The sequence below is a fragment of the Monodelphis domestica genome, chromosome 1, assembly GCF_027887165.1.
Source record: "Monodelphis domestica isolate mMonDom1 chromosome 1, mMonDom1.pri, whole genome shotgun sequence".
Classification (NCBI taxonomy): Eukaryota; Metazoa; Chordata; class Mammalia; order Didelphimorphia; family Didelphidae; genus Monodelphis; species Monodelphis domestica.
Window position 1 is genome coordinate 707,164,040 of NC_077227.1, and position 15,414 is coordinate 707,179,453.

The 15,414-nt window shown below is 36.6% G+C and overlaps 1 protein-coding gene across 3 annotated transcripts in view; it reads right to left on the reverse strand.

Annotated features, from left to right (window-relative positions):
* Positions 1–15,414, reverse strand: part of ANKRD11 (ankyrin repeat domain containing 11) — a 257,700-nt gene that overhangs the window by 178,936 nt on the left and 63,350 nt on the right. For 2 of the 3 annotated variants that reach the window (XM_056810956.1, XM_007477322.2), the window contains exon 1: positions 14,442–14,658. The exons of the other annotated variant lie outside the window; for it this stretch is intronic. The gene's annotated coding sequence lies outside the window, so the exon portion shown is untranslated. Of the gene's footprint in view, positions 1–14,441; positions 14,659–15,414 lie in introns of those variants that run through there. 3 annotated transcript variants of the gene reach the window in all.

The following is a 15,414-nucleotide window of genomic DNA, read 5'->3' on the forward strand; positions in this document are numbered from 1 at the left end:
GTGTTTATTGGTAGCAGCAAAGACAGAGAAACAAGGAATATGTTCATCTATTGGGGAACAGCTAAACATATTGTGCTATATGAATATAATGAAATATTACCATGCTATAAGAAATTAATGATAAATACAGAGAAGCATAAGAAAACATATTAACTGATGCAAAAATAAAATGGCATCCCCAATAGCAAAAAGGGAAACTAAATTCTGAGAAATCACAATGATCAAAAAGAGAGATGTGAATTCATCATCCTCTCTTCTTAAGATAGAACATTACATTAGACTTAGTTGATGTGTTCGTTAGTTTAGTTGAACTATTTATTTCTAAAACTTATAATGGATAACTCGCTGGCAAGAAGAGGGTTAGGAAGGCAATATAAAGAAATGATGATGGATTTGATATCTATTAGTACTTTGTGAGTCATGGAAGCCAATGTCACTTTCTGAAAGAAAAAATGACAAGTTACAGGTATCATCTCTGAAGGCTGCAAAATTTCAGATTTCATCAAGCACCTTGATTAATAACACCTCCTTTCCACCAAAACTCTCAATATAGTTTGGTCATTGCTAAAGGAGTCACTCTAAAGATATACTTCAATAGTAATTTTATACAGATAATAATGTCCCTTTCTTTCTTTTGTACCTAGGTTAATAGATACGCCTCTAAATCGAAAAAAGTGTAGCCCACCCCCAAAAAAGTCAAAAGGACACAAATCAAAATGGGGGGAGAGGGGGGCATCATAGCACCACACAATTTTGCCCCTTTAAAAATAATTGAGATTTCAACTATTGGAAAAACTGGTATTCTGACTTTTAGCAAACTTCAATTAAAGAATTCAATAGCAGTCAGACAAAAAGATAGCCCAAGTTGTTGCAGACACACAGTTTTAGCAAATACTGGAAAACTTCATCACAAAGATAGAGTAATTGGAAACCATATCTCTTTTAATATATTTCAATGTCACATTTAGTCTTAGGTCTCATGCTTAAGATTCAGGAACATTATTTTCATGTCTGGCTGGTGGAAGCATAATAAGCTTAATTCAATGACAGAGTGAGTGTGAGACTGATAGATCACATTTTTGTTTCACAAACTTCTTTATCGAAGGTTAAACAAAATATGAAAAATGATTACATTTATTTATTTATAGGTATGAAATAGTAGTAGGGTCTCTGGTGATGTAAATTTTTCCCCAGACAATTTGAATTCCCTACGAAATTCCATTATCTACAAGGAACTGCCTACTATCTCTACTCATTATATAAGAAAAAGCTGAATTACTCCAAAAATCAGCTCAGAATGAGGAATACATGGTGAGCTCAACCAAAATGCTTGGATACAGAATCAAAAATAAATTAGAATTAATAAATTCCTCGTATAAAACTCTTTACAGTAAGATAATTTATTGAACAAGGTGACCTAAACTTGGAAATAATTCCAAGCTACTTGTTATTAACATGCTATTGATGAATTCCAGAATTAAAGTCATCTACTTAAAAAAATTCTCACAAAACTAGAACCAACTTATTATATTTAATATATATTCTAGCATAAAATCCCACCCCTAGGCAAAAACTGAATTCTAAGGAGCTGTAATAAATTGTCTTTCATTTAGATTATAATTTTGAATAGTGTTACTTAATTATTCTTTTTTGCTAAGTCACCCCATAAGCCTGTGAAAGCCATTTTATTCTTTAACTAGAGCCTTCACATAGGAAATCTCAGAAGAGGCTGATCTGCAACCAGAACCAACCCATTTCTCCTCCTCCTCTCCACTCCCCTCCCACCACTGCGGCACCACAGATGGCAGCAGTGTGACCTCCCTGTTCCTGCCTTCTTGTTTTGATCCTGCAGTCTTGATTGTTCAGGCTAATCCCACACTCTAGAGTTTGGCCAGCAGCCAGAACTGTTATTAATGGCACAAAAGCTTCTCATTTCAGCTACTTCTACATCCACTAATGCTGTTGTTCCCTCCTCTACCTCCCCATGCATTACAACCTGGAGATGGAATACTTGTAAGAGCCACCTTTGTCAGCTCTCACACATAATTCTAAGAGTTCAGCAATATTAGATGTTAAATTTTAGCAAAAATTATATTCACTAAATGATTCAAATTTTTTTTAAAAATGGGACAGCATTCCTAAAATTACCCTGTAAAAACTACAGCATAAAAGTTAAGTATATAAGCCATTATCACAATTTTTAAAGACACATAAATAATATATATTTTAACATTGATATTTAAATTGTACATTATTCCTAAAATGGAAAATAGAACTCTAAGTCAATTCCAAATACTTGCAATCAGTGTTTTGCTTTCAGGTATTTTAATTTACCTTTTCAGATAAAACCCCAATGTCTTTATTTTGGAGTTCCTATATGTGAGATGAAATCAATGGACCCAGGCCCGAATCTCTATTAGCTTGCAGGGATGTTTTTCCTTTTCCTCTCCATAATGGAAGGGGAAAAGGATTTCAGGTGAAGTTCTTTTTATATAATGTAAAATATTAGCACCTGCCTATGGGAATTAAGAGATAAAGGTTAAAATGAGAAAAGTATTTTAGTCAGTATGTCATATATGAAAGCTGAGAGGGGTGAGGGGGTGAGAGAGACAGAGAGACAGAGAGACAGAGAGACAGAGAGACAGAGAGAGAGAGAGAGAGAGAGAGAGAGAGAGAGAGAGAGAGAGAGAGAGAGAGAGAGAGAGAGAGACAGAGAGAGAGAGAGAGACACAGAGACACAGAGACACAGAGACACAGAGACACAGAGACAGAGAGAAAACAGAAACCTTCCTCACCTACTTAAGAGCAAATGGTACTTCATTGTTCAATAGCACTTCATGCCATGTTAAGCCTATTAACCTATTAATGATGTTTCTCATATTCATCACACCTCCCTATTCTTCTTTACTCTCTCTATCACTTGTGTTCTGGCTATTTATTCCTTCATGAAAAATCACTCCTCTCTGACCATCTGGTTATACTCCTATTGTAGACTTGAGTCATTTCCCATCACAGTTCTGGTGTGTCAGGGGTTCCTACTACACTTTGGTTTCATAGGTGTGTTTAGGACCCTGGTGATGAAAATGAGGGAAGCCACTGTTCTCTTTAACCCCTCCAATTCTTTATCCAACAAATCATATAAGGTTGTTGCCTCTCATCAATCCACTATAATCAATCTTACACATTTTGGCTAAAATCATATTTTTCGGGGGCAGCTGGGTAGCTCAGTGGATTGAGAACCAGCCCTAGAGACAGGAGGTTCAAATCTGGCCTCAGACACTTCCTAGCTGGGTGACCCTGGGCAAGTCACTTGACCCCCATTGCTTAGCCCTTACCACTCTTCTGCCTTGGAGCCAATACACAGTATTGACTCCAAGATGGAAGGTAAGGGCTTTTAAAAAATAAATTAATTAAATTAAATTAAAATAAAATCATTTTTCAACTGACTAAACTATGCTTCCCCTCCTTCCAAAAACCTGTAATAGTTCAATACTCTTTACACTATGACAAAGCAATTGACTGTGGCCTAGTTATTTAAACTCAAACAACAAGGACTTCTGATACTATAGAAACTTTGTCTCTCTGATCCCCCTGGTCTCATTTACTCCTACTATACCCAAATTAAACCACTGATAACACTGAGGGTCTGATCACCACCCCAGCCCCATTTTAACAATGCTCTTTGAACCATACTGCTTTCCCTGATTTTGATAAGCATCTTTCTTCTTTCCTTTCACAGATGCCCTGAAATTTAACCCCCTCACATTTAGTTAAGATTAATCAAGAACCAGAATATACCAACAAGAAAAATTCAAGATATTAAAAACTTTTAAATTCATTTTTATAATTACTTTTTAGAATTTGGGGCTTTCCAAGGTAAGCTGGCTGGGGCTAAGCTAATGAGGGTCTGAATAAAAGGTCAAAGTTCTCTTTGGATGAAAAACCTAAGATTACAACAAACAAAATGTAAAAAACACTGAAAGCCAGAACCGGCATTCACAGTAGTTGAGTTTTGTACAAACAAACTTCAGCTAATGGATATTCTGGCCAAAATTGTCCCTATTTTTCTAATTCTAACTTTGTTTTAGGCTCTCATGGGTTCTCACTATGTGGAATCTCACTTAAGACGCCAAATTCATCACTAATTTTTACAATACATTAATGAATAAAAACTACTTTTTTATTCCCAATATAAAAGAGATAAAGCATAAGACAATAGCTCACCATAAGCTAGGTACTGTATAAGCCATGGGGATAGCAGAACAGAGAGGTCAGGTTCTGGACAAAATAAGAAGTGTCCAACCGGAAAAACCCAGAAATACTAAAGTATTCAGCAAAACTAAGTCTTTAATCAGGAAAGAGATAGTGTTCAATATTCCACAACGCACAAAGCAACGGGCTCTGGGACTTCAGGAACAGTATCTCTGTGAGAATCAACTCAAGATTATTCTTTGAAGAACAATAGAACATAGGAATCTTATATACCTTTTGAGGGAACTCAGGGCATCAATGGCTGACAGGTTGTAAAGAGACTTGGGGAAGAGGTTGGGGTATGAGGGGGTGGTCTACTACAATGGATACAAAAAGGATAGTTCTTGTACAGGTGTTGGTCTCCTAGGGAACAGATCTCTGATACAATGGGGGAAACTTCTAAGACTAAGAGGGTACTTATTAACATTTGACTGCTTCTATTAGTCCCTCCTAAACTGGGATTATTAAGTACTATAAGGTCTATTGTGTTCAGTCTGAAACTGGTCAGTCTGGGACTTCCCAAAAGGATAGTGGCAAACATGGGGTCTCCAGATTTCAAGTTGACAGTGAAAGAGAAATAAAGCTAAACTAAATTATACTATTTCTTACTGAAATAGAGAAAAGGTAAACTGAGGGGAACTATTTCTTTTGCAATGACTACTGTCCTCTGGCTTGTGACTAGAGAGAGCTGCTACAGGAACCTAAAACTGCTTGTTTGTAATGGAGGTAGGTATGAGGAATGCTGAGGGATGTTGCCACACAAGGTAACTGGTACACAGGGGATGCTGAAACACAGGGGGACTGCTCTAGGGTTTACTCTGGGGCTTGCCTACTAATTGATGGCTGATGGATCAGTATAACTTTTTAACCTCCTCCCCCCTTCACTCCCTACCTTCTCCTACCTTCTCCAACCCTCTCCTCCCAGTTCTTCTTGAAGCCTTTGGCTTCTCCCCCCACCCCCCAGTGAACTATAAAGATACTCGTTTCTTTTCCTCTTTCAAGTCAAGGGATTTATTGGGATAACAGGATGGGAAACTGAGGTAAGAGGGATGAGGATTTCCCTAAACTACAAGAAGAATTTTAGGAGAGTTTGAGGAAGTAGTCCAGTCACAAGCTGTGACTCTAAGACATTTAGGGAGATGGAGGACAACAGCTGTTCAAAATCTTTTTTCTTCTTCTTCACAAAGTCAGCAAGGTCTCTCAGCTTAATTTCTGAATCCCCCCTTCAAGGGTCCTTCAGTCTGAGACAACTCTCTCAAGAGAGAAAACAAAGTTCAAAAGTCTCTCAGTTTCTCCTGGCCAGCTCAACTCTCAAATAGACTACCAACTCAAGCCAAGTTTCTCCTTCTTGTCAACTTCAACTGTCCAAAGCCAGAAAACCCCAAAACCAAGTCAGCCCCACCAGGGTCTTTCAGCCAGCTTCAACCTTCAGAGAGTAACTCCAAGTCCAGTCCCCTCCCCCTGGTCAGCTCAACTGCTCCTGGGAACATTCCATTTTGGAAACTCCTCCTTGATTGACAGGCAGGTCCCCAGCCCTGGTTCTTACATCTTGACTTACAAGTTCTCTCTTTCTCCATGCCTCTACCACAACAGAAGAAAATGTACTTGTTTTGAGTCTAGCCTCTCAATAAGTAGCATGGCATGGAAAATGGCCTGAATTTTCAACTTTAGGGATTTAGAAATCCTTAAGACAAAGTTTAGGTTAGAACAGAGTTTGCTATATCATTATATTTTCATTTATGGAAATTATTTTACTAGCTTCCATTTTCCTACCAAGCAACTGACCTACAGTCCAACACATAGTAGGTGTTTAATGTTTGTTAATTTGGAAAATATATTTATCTTTATCCATTTCTCTCCCAAATTCCTAGCCACTCCAATTGGGTCATGAAAAAGTCATATTGAAAGAGAGCATAAAAGATGCTGCCCACAAATTTTTTGTGTGTGTGTGCATTAAAGACCAATAGCCAAGACGTATTACAAAGCCAAACACAAAATAAATAGTCCCAGTCTTGAAGCTCCTTAAAAGTACCCAGAGAAGTAAATCCAAGAAATGGGAAGATAAAGGGAAAAGACTACCTTTTTTTGCAGGGGGGGATCCAAGAAATCATTCTTTATAGTAGAAATAGCAGCTAATCTAAGTCTTCCCAAAAGGTAGGTATTCTTAAAAGGGAGATAGAGAGGGATGGGTTGGAGAGCAAACCAGGCATGAGTGACAGATAAGCCTATTCCAAAGAAGGGATATCACAGGACATGATGTCAAATTGAGAGAAAGGCAAATAAGCCATTCAGCTGAAATGAAAAGAGCATAAAGAGGAATAAATGAAATGAATTGGGAAAGGTGGGTAAAAAGCTAGATTTGGGAGGACTTTAAATGCCAAGGGTAAAGGAGTTTTATTTTATCCTAGAAGCTATAGGCACAAAGATTTAGTAAAAAGAGAATTATATGGTCAAATATATATTTGGCAGTTGTGTGTAGGATGAAGAAAAAGGACTTGGACATGCCTGCAAAGAAGACTGTAGATAAGGAGAGTGTGAATGATATAGGGGGAAAATTATGGGAAGGTCAAGTTCCCAGAGGATCCTGGAGGAGACAGGGATAAAGAGGGATTAACATTACCAAAGGTCTGCCTCTTCACAGACAGTGAAGTAAAAACGGAATTGGGGTGACAGAAAGGGATTATATGGCAAAGAAGACTGATGAGGCATTAAGGAAGCATGTGATCACCATTTTGTCAGTTAAGTGAAAAATGCAGTCTTCTGTTGGAGGCCGAGGGCAAAAGGACATGTGAAAGAAAGGTAAAGAGAAGAGGGTAAGGAATAGCATCTAAAGAGAGAATAATATGATCAGGTATGAAAGAAAGGATAGTAAAGATTCAGAAGAGATTATTTCTATTTGGTTTCTCTGACTTAAATTGTGAGCAATTAGATTTGTGAGCAAGGACTATTTTTGATTTCGTCTTTCTTTAAAGACACAATGATTAGCACAGTGACTCACACATAGTAAACAGTTAATAATAAATATCTGTTGATTTGACCTGAAGTGAAAAGATGACTAAAATTTACAGAGAAACCAAGATGTGGAAGAAAAGATCAGATTAGGGAAATGAAAATTGAGGGGGAAACATGGACAAAGGGTTACAATGAATTGAAATGAATTTAGAAGAAACATGGCAAAGAGAGAGGTGGAAGCCTAGAAGGTTATGATCAAGAGAGTGTAATTTCAGAGTTCAAGATGATGTTGCTAACAGTTTCAGGTGATAATGATATCTAAGTTATGACAATCTCTGTGCATGAACTAAGATGTAATAAAGAGATGGATGTGAATTCCAATGTAAGAAGTCAAATTAGTTAAGTACTCAACTCCTGAAAAAATCCTCACTCCATGCAATCTGATCCAAACATTCTAGAGAGCAATAAGAACTATGCTCCAAGGTGTGTACAACTGTGTATATACCCTTTGACCCATTAATATCATTCTCTACTAGTACCCAAAAAAGATTTTTTTAAAGAAAATGTTTATTGCCTTTATTTTTGTGATAGCAAAGAATTGTACACTGAGGGAATAGCTGGACAAATTGTGATATGATTGTGATGGAAGACTACTGTGCTATGAGAAATGACAAACAGGAGGGTTTCAGAAAAATCAGGAAAGATTTACATGAATTGATGCAGAGTAAAGTGAGCAGAAACAGAATACTGAACATAGTAGCAGCAATTTTTTTTTAAATGAAAAACTGTGAATGACCTAGTTCTTCTCAGCAATGCAGTGATCTAAGACCACTCTAGAGACTCATAATGAAAAATGCTATCTGCCCCTCAAGAAAGAAATGATCAAGTCTGAATGCTGGTTGACTCACCCTTTATTTAACTTCCTTTCTACTTCATTATTAACATGGAAAACATGATTGTATCAGATTGTTTAAGGGGAGAGACTCACTCAAAACTTTTTTTTAAATGAATGTTTAAAAATTGTTTATGTGTAATTGGGAAAGAATATTTTGAATGCATAATTCTACTAATATCTAAGTCCTAGTAGGTTAAATATCTAAATCCAATTAATTATAAAATTTCATATTAAGATGTTATACTTATAAGCTAGTTTAAAGTAATATTTTACCAATAAAAAGTACAATAAAAGATAAAATAAATGCATAGACAAAGGATGTTCAGAGATTCAAACAGAGATTCAAGCAGGACAACTAGGAAATTATTTTATTGCATACTTTTAAAGTTGTATGTAATAGATTTCCAGTTTAAAATTCAATCCTATTGTTATGTTCTTTGTACAGAAATGTTCATATCTTTGTTAAGTTCAGAATAACGGAAAATAAAAATTATTTTAAATAGGCATCACAGCAATAATCATAAATCATAAAAAATGTCCCAAATTGCTTTAGATTAGAGAAATTTAGATTAGAGAAAAGGGACATTAATGCATTGTTGGTGGAGTTATGAATTGATTCAATATGGAGGGCAATATGGAATTATGCCCAAAGGGCTATAAAATTGTGCAAATACCACTGCTTGTACAAACATATTCAACCACCATTACCATATTACCTCCAAAAAACAATGCCAGTTCATAGGTCAAACAGCTTCTTAACCAAAGAGAAAAACCAGTTATCTTTTTTTCTTCTGAATAAAATGAGAAAGAATCCAGAAAAAAATGGTTTGAAACAAATTAAGATAACTTGACTCTTTGGAAAGATAGCCCCTTTCTGAAAAGAAAAAAAAAAGTCTAGGCAAAAACATAATCCAAACAGAATTCAATGGTGGTTTCAAAAGTATAGAAAGGCTTTTTCTCTGCAAAATCTCACAGAATTTGTTACACCACCACAAGTGGTTTAATTTAGGGAGGGGAAGGGTTGTAAAGTCCTATGAAACAGCACAATTTTAATAAGAGTGCTAAACAGTTTAATTCCTACAACAATCTATAAAGAATTGAGTACAGGGAAGTTCCCAGAAAGATATTTTTAAATGTTTAGTTATATGTTCTTCTTCCTCTCACTCCATATGTTTAATCAGTTGCTCCCTATGATTTATCCAAGATCAAACAAAAAGTTAATCAGCCAACAAGTATGTGTTAAGCTCCTATTATATGCCAGGATCAGTACTAAGTAGCTGGGGAACACAAAGGAAAAAGGAAAGATTCTTCCCTCAAATACCTTACAGCTCTTCAAAATAAACTAGGCCAATAGTATTTGACTGAGGCTGCAAGTAGATAGAGCACTGGGACGGGAGTCAAGAAGATAATGAGTGATCTTGAACAAGTCACTTAACTTAATTGACTCAATGTTTCCGCATCCATCAAATGAGGGGGAGAAGGAAAAGGTGAACCACTCCAGTATATGTACCAAGAAAACCCCCAATGGGGCCACAAAAAGTAGAATAGCTTTCAACTAACAGGGGTGGTGGACAAGATTTGATAACACTCTAAACTGTAACTTTCTTAGCTAATCCCTATAATTTGATAAAGTAAATGATAATTATTAACTCAAATCTAATGATTATTTAATTCTAATATTATTATAATCATAAAAGAGGTGTCAACATGGAATCTAGGAATCCCAAACTTGTGGCCTACTGGGATCTGATGAACCCCAAGTTTCAGGATTAGCTTATAGGTTGGAGACCCCAAAGTTTGTACTTGTTCCCTGCTCCTGGGGGAATCTACCCTGAAGGGAATCCCAAGCTAGCAGTTTCAGACTGAGTGGGGGACCAGTTCCCCAAATTCTTTTGTTTCCTTGGAGTCCATCTTGAGAGGTGGCACTCCCAGGGGTCAATGACCAGAGTGGCCAGAGTTCAATCCTTGGACTCTGTACAGTCGTGTGTGGCACACAGCTCTGTTGTTGAGGCCTACTAGTGCTGAACCCCTTTTGCCCTTGATTAAAGGGTGATTTTGACTATTCAATAGTTCTGTGTTTTTTCCTAGTCAACAGGGATTAGGGGTTTCACACTCACAAATATGAGAGAGAGGCAAAGAAGAAAAGAGGTTCCAATGTATAGAATGAGGTTTCTGGAAGAAGCATGACAAACATTCAAAGGGCAGGCAGGGAGAAAAATGCTTTGCCCTTTCTTCACTTCCAGACTCCTTATATTTTATTCCTCCAAAACTTCTACAAACCAGCTATGGAGGCCCATTTTCCATTCCTTAGAAGGAAATTTCCTCTCATTGACTCCATGTCTTGGAATGTTCTCTCTCTAATCACCAATGGGCCTGGAGTCAGGAAGACCTGAATTCAAACCCAGCCTCTGCCCCTGCTGTAGGATCCTGGGCACTTCTCTTGCAGAAGCTTGAGTTTCCTCATCTGTAAAATAGCATCACCAGGGTGATATGAGAATCCAATGATAACATTTATAAAGCCCTCACACATTGCTTAGCATATAGTAGCTTCTATATAAATGTTAGCCATTATCATTTACCCCTCTTTTTTTATCCCATTTCAAACTTTTCTTCTGCAGGAAGCCTGTCCAGCTCATCACTGTTCATGATTCCTTCCCCTCTTAAAGTTACCTTCCAACTTCCCAATAAATTTCTGGGGCTCCTTATAAAATCCACTCATTCAAATCCTTTGTTAACCTATCCCCCTTCCCTCAGTCCTAGCCCCCAAGTCTACAGTTAAACCAATGGCCTTGACCTCCCCTCCCTATTACTTGAGAAAGCCAGTTCATCTTCAAACTCTAGTCATTTTTTACTTAGCCATCCCCTACTCCTGGATGCTCTCCTTCCTCATCTACAACTCTCTTCTCCAGAATGCTTTTACCAATCCTCTAAATTCTTGACTTTTCCACAATATGCCACAGCAAAGGCCTAGCCAAGAGTAGGTCCTTAATAAGTTTTAAGAGACTGCCTGACCAATAGGAGAATATTTATTTACATGATATATACACAATTTAGAAAGAGAATACAGTGATCCCTCTCTATATCCTGTTGCTTCACTGTATCTTAGATTGGTTGTTTTGTTGTTGCTGCTTTTTAATATCTAATTCTGAATCTGGAACACTTATTGTGGCACATTATTGGCTGAAGGAATGAAAAGTGACCAACCACAGTGCTGTGTTTTGTATCCTGGGCATTGATTGACTCAGACACTGTAGATTAATAAAAGAATGGGAAAGGTTTATAGGAAAGTGGGAGGAGTTTAATGCCAATACTTCGTGGATTTTCACCTACAGTGGGCATCTCTGGAATGTAACTACCACGATAGATGAGAAATCACCATACCTTAAGCATCTTTTTTTTTTTAATCTTTCTTAATAATCCATGTTTAGCAGAATTCTTGGCACACCATAATTGCTTAATAAATGATGGTTAACTGAATGATCAAAGTTAACAACACTTTAGTTTCCCTAACAGGGAATTCTTTGTTCTCTCTAAGTTTACACTTGTGAAAGAGAATCCTTTATTCCCTTTGTCTATTTTGAGTTAACACTTTACTTAGCACTACCCCTACTTAGATTGTGAAGACAGGATTAATTCTTCTTGTCTACTTTTGAAGTGAATCAACAAAAGATTGAACACATTAATTCTTATTAGTGCTAGGTGAGAAGCTAGCAAGGTACTTAAAGAGAACTCACAAGTCACTTAGAGAGCTCTACTCTTTTAACTCAGTCCCAAACTTGTGAATCCTATGATCATAGTTTACACCCTCAGAAACTCAATCAGTCAGGAATCTGTGAACCCTTTTGATGAGTATTCACCCCTCCAGAAAGTAAGAACTGTTTCCCACAAACAATGCCCCCTGAGCAGTGCTAGAAAATCAGGAAACTATGATTGGCCCCTGTGAAGAGGGGAAGAGACAAGAAATCACCATAAAAGCAAGCCAGAACTCCCTCAGAGCAGATAGTCTTTGAGAAGATAGTCTGAAGAGATTGTCTTCTGGAGATAGTCTTCTAACTGGAGAGAGTCTTAGGGGTATAGCTTGCTGAAGACTAAGGCTTGGAGCTCAACATCAACTTATACTCTGACTCCTGGACTACTTTGTTGGGTGAGTGAAAAGGCTGACTCCTTTCCTAGCTTCCTAAGAGACTAGCTTCCATCTGGGAGAAGGCCAAGTGGTTAATCATCACCAGCCTTCTTGGTTGAGAGCTAATTAATCTCTGCCTGCATTAAGCAGACTGGGAATAAACATTTAGGCTGATAGGATTAGATAACCTCTCTAAGCTCTTCACATTTCTCTACTTTATTGTTTCCTCTCTGTTTTGTAAATAAATTTCTGACTTGAGATATAATAAATATTTCCAACCACATAATTTAATAAAAGTATTGTCCAACAATTAATTTAACCCTTACATTTCCCAGTGACTATTAATCTGATTAAGAACTCTTACTAAAATTCTGTCTTCATCACATATCTATTTAGGTAATAACAGCAATAGCTCCTGGCATTTCTGGAGGTATGAAGGGCTGCCCAAGGCTTCATCTACTTTGTTTTCATTTGTTCTTCAAACAACCTTGTGAAGTAGACTATTATCCCCCATTTTATCAGATTAGGAAAGTGAGGGTAAGAAAGGTCATAGGTGATTTGCCTGTGGTTTCAATCAGTAAACATTGAGGGCAGGACTCCAATGAGAACTCCAGATAAACATTTCTACAGAGCCCTCTCCATTATATCATTCAGATGCAAAAAATAACAACCAAGAAATCTTTCCAGAAATTCTAAAGTTCTATGAATTGCCTCCTCCTCATTTACTCATATATACATAGACATGCACAAACACCCAACAACAGTACTAATCCATTCTCATTAAGAGGAAGACCTAAATTAAAATTAAGCCTCAGACCCTTATTAATTGGGCAACCCTGACTGCCTCACTTTCCTCAATGGTAAAACAAGAATGATAATAGCATTAACTTCCCACCTTGGTTGTTAAGATAACACAGTACCAGGCATATAGAAGACATTATAGGAATGCTTATTCCAACCCCTTCCCTGCCCTGCACTAAACAAGAAGATAAATCCCAACATAATTGGACATAAGTCAAAAGAGTCCAAACTGAGTTAGGGGAGACTTCAAAACTTCAGAGACAAACTAAGGTCCAGAGAGGTCAATTGAGATCTGCCCCAAAGCCCAACAGGTAGAAAGTGGAAGGGTCAAAATTCGAAGTCAGGTCATTAAATGTCAAATCCAATGTCTTCTGCTCTAAGAAATCCTCTCTGCTCAGCACACTATACTATCTCCCTCTACCAGAGATACACTGCACACACATTTTCTAAAATGTGAATCAGCAATGGATAGAACAATGACACACCAAAAAAATCAATGTAACACAATGATAAAATTGGTAAAATGGGATAAAAATGAAGAGATCTGAGAGAACTTTCTTTAGCAGTCTCAATCAGTTTTGCTGACATTTTTTTTCCCTCTCTGAAAAATACTATTTGTAGTAAGGATGGGTCTCTGGGAAGGGGAAAAGGAGACAAATTTGGAGTAATGATAATAAAGTAAGAAAAAGAAAATATCAAAGTCAAGGCTCTGCCAATTCCATCGCTGACTTTTTTTTTTCTACTTAACTCATAGTTCCTATTCTTTTTCATCCTAAAAATTGTTCGTTAACTTGGACTTTGTGGCACATCTTTACCCCACAACTTCTATTATATAATGGGGTACTAGGGAATACAACTTCAAACAATTCCACCTAATTTTTACTGGCTATTACTCAGCGCAGTGAAGAAAAACTATTGATTTGAGAGTTTTCTTTATGGACCAATTTAAAACAACATACATTGTTGGAGGAATTGTCAATTTTCGGAAACTACTAGCATTGATGCAATAAAAATCTTGAAGAAATGGCAAACCACTCCAGCATTTTGGCCAAGAAAACCCAAATTCACAAAGAGTTGGAAAACTACTAAAACAACTGAACAATAACAACCAAAGAATAAAATGATCAAATATATTTTAGGAATGACAATTTAAGTAATCACCTTCCAAATAATTTTCCTACTGGTCTGGATATTTTAAATGACAAAGCAAAATAAAATATTAACATGCAAAATGCAGAGTGTATCAAGAGCAATATTATCTTGAAAATCAAAGTTTATACAGCAATTATTTGTTACCAGGCATACTCCAATCACATATTTTTACCTTCAACACACACAACCATCAACCCCCTACACAGTCAACATTCTTATCTCTGATTCCTCTACTTGGCAAGTTAACAGCCTAAAAAAAGAACTCACCTTCTCCCTTCAACTTTTTTTAATCTACTGAAATTTGAAGCTTCTCTTGAAATTTTCCAACCAAGTCCAATATCAAAATGTATTTCAGTATGTGACAGATGAGTGGTTTCCACTGTAAATTATACTTATTAATTCATGATAATACTACTGCCATTCCCTTTGTGTTGGTTTGTGTTGTTCATAAAAGTACTGTCTACATCAAAGTTTTCAACACTGCTGTGTTAGTCACAAAAACTGTAAAAGAAAAGACAAAATCTCAGTAAAACTTAAATTAGAAAAAGTTCTGTTGTTTCTAACTCCTTAAAAGCTAGACATGATGGTTGGTCTTTATTTTCCATCCTATGATTTCCATTTTTAATATAATAACATAAGTAATAGCTTTAATGGTTTGAAACAAACTATATAAATATGGACATTTGGGGAGAAAAATTACAAGAAAATCTCACACCAGAAGAGAGATTGTAAAGGTCAAAATAGCATTAAAAAATGAAATTCAAAAGTGTTAGATGTGAATTCCTGTACCCTTTGAAAAAAATTTTTGTGACTTTTTCCTAACAGGGAAATGCTAATTTATTATTGCATCATTGACTTTTGAGAACCACAAGGGACAACTAGCTGAACTCTTGCCATTTTACAAATGAGGCAACTAAAATCCAGAGAGGTTAATGATTTCCTTAATATTACACTGGTAGTAAGGGAAGGAGGGCATTATTTGGACAGAGATCCTTTGACTGGCACCAGTGCCAATCTGGTATACATACATTTGTTTACCCATCAAGAGCAAAGTAATTTTGTTATAAGTGATGGCACTTGACCATTCATTCTGGGATTAGCAGAGATGATGTTGATTGTATTTATTCTAGACTTACATTACACAACTCAGCTATTACAAGAAGCCCTTTAATACAACTCTAAAAAAGATTATATGTATCATAACCAGATTTTCCTTTAGAAAGTTAGTCTTTAGGGGGGG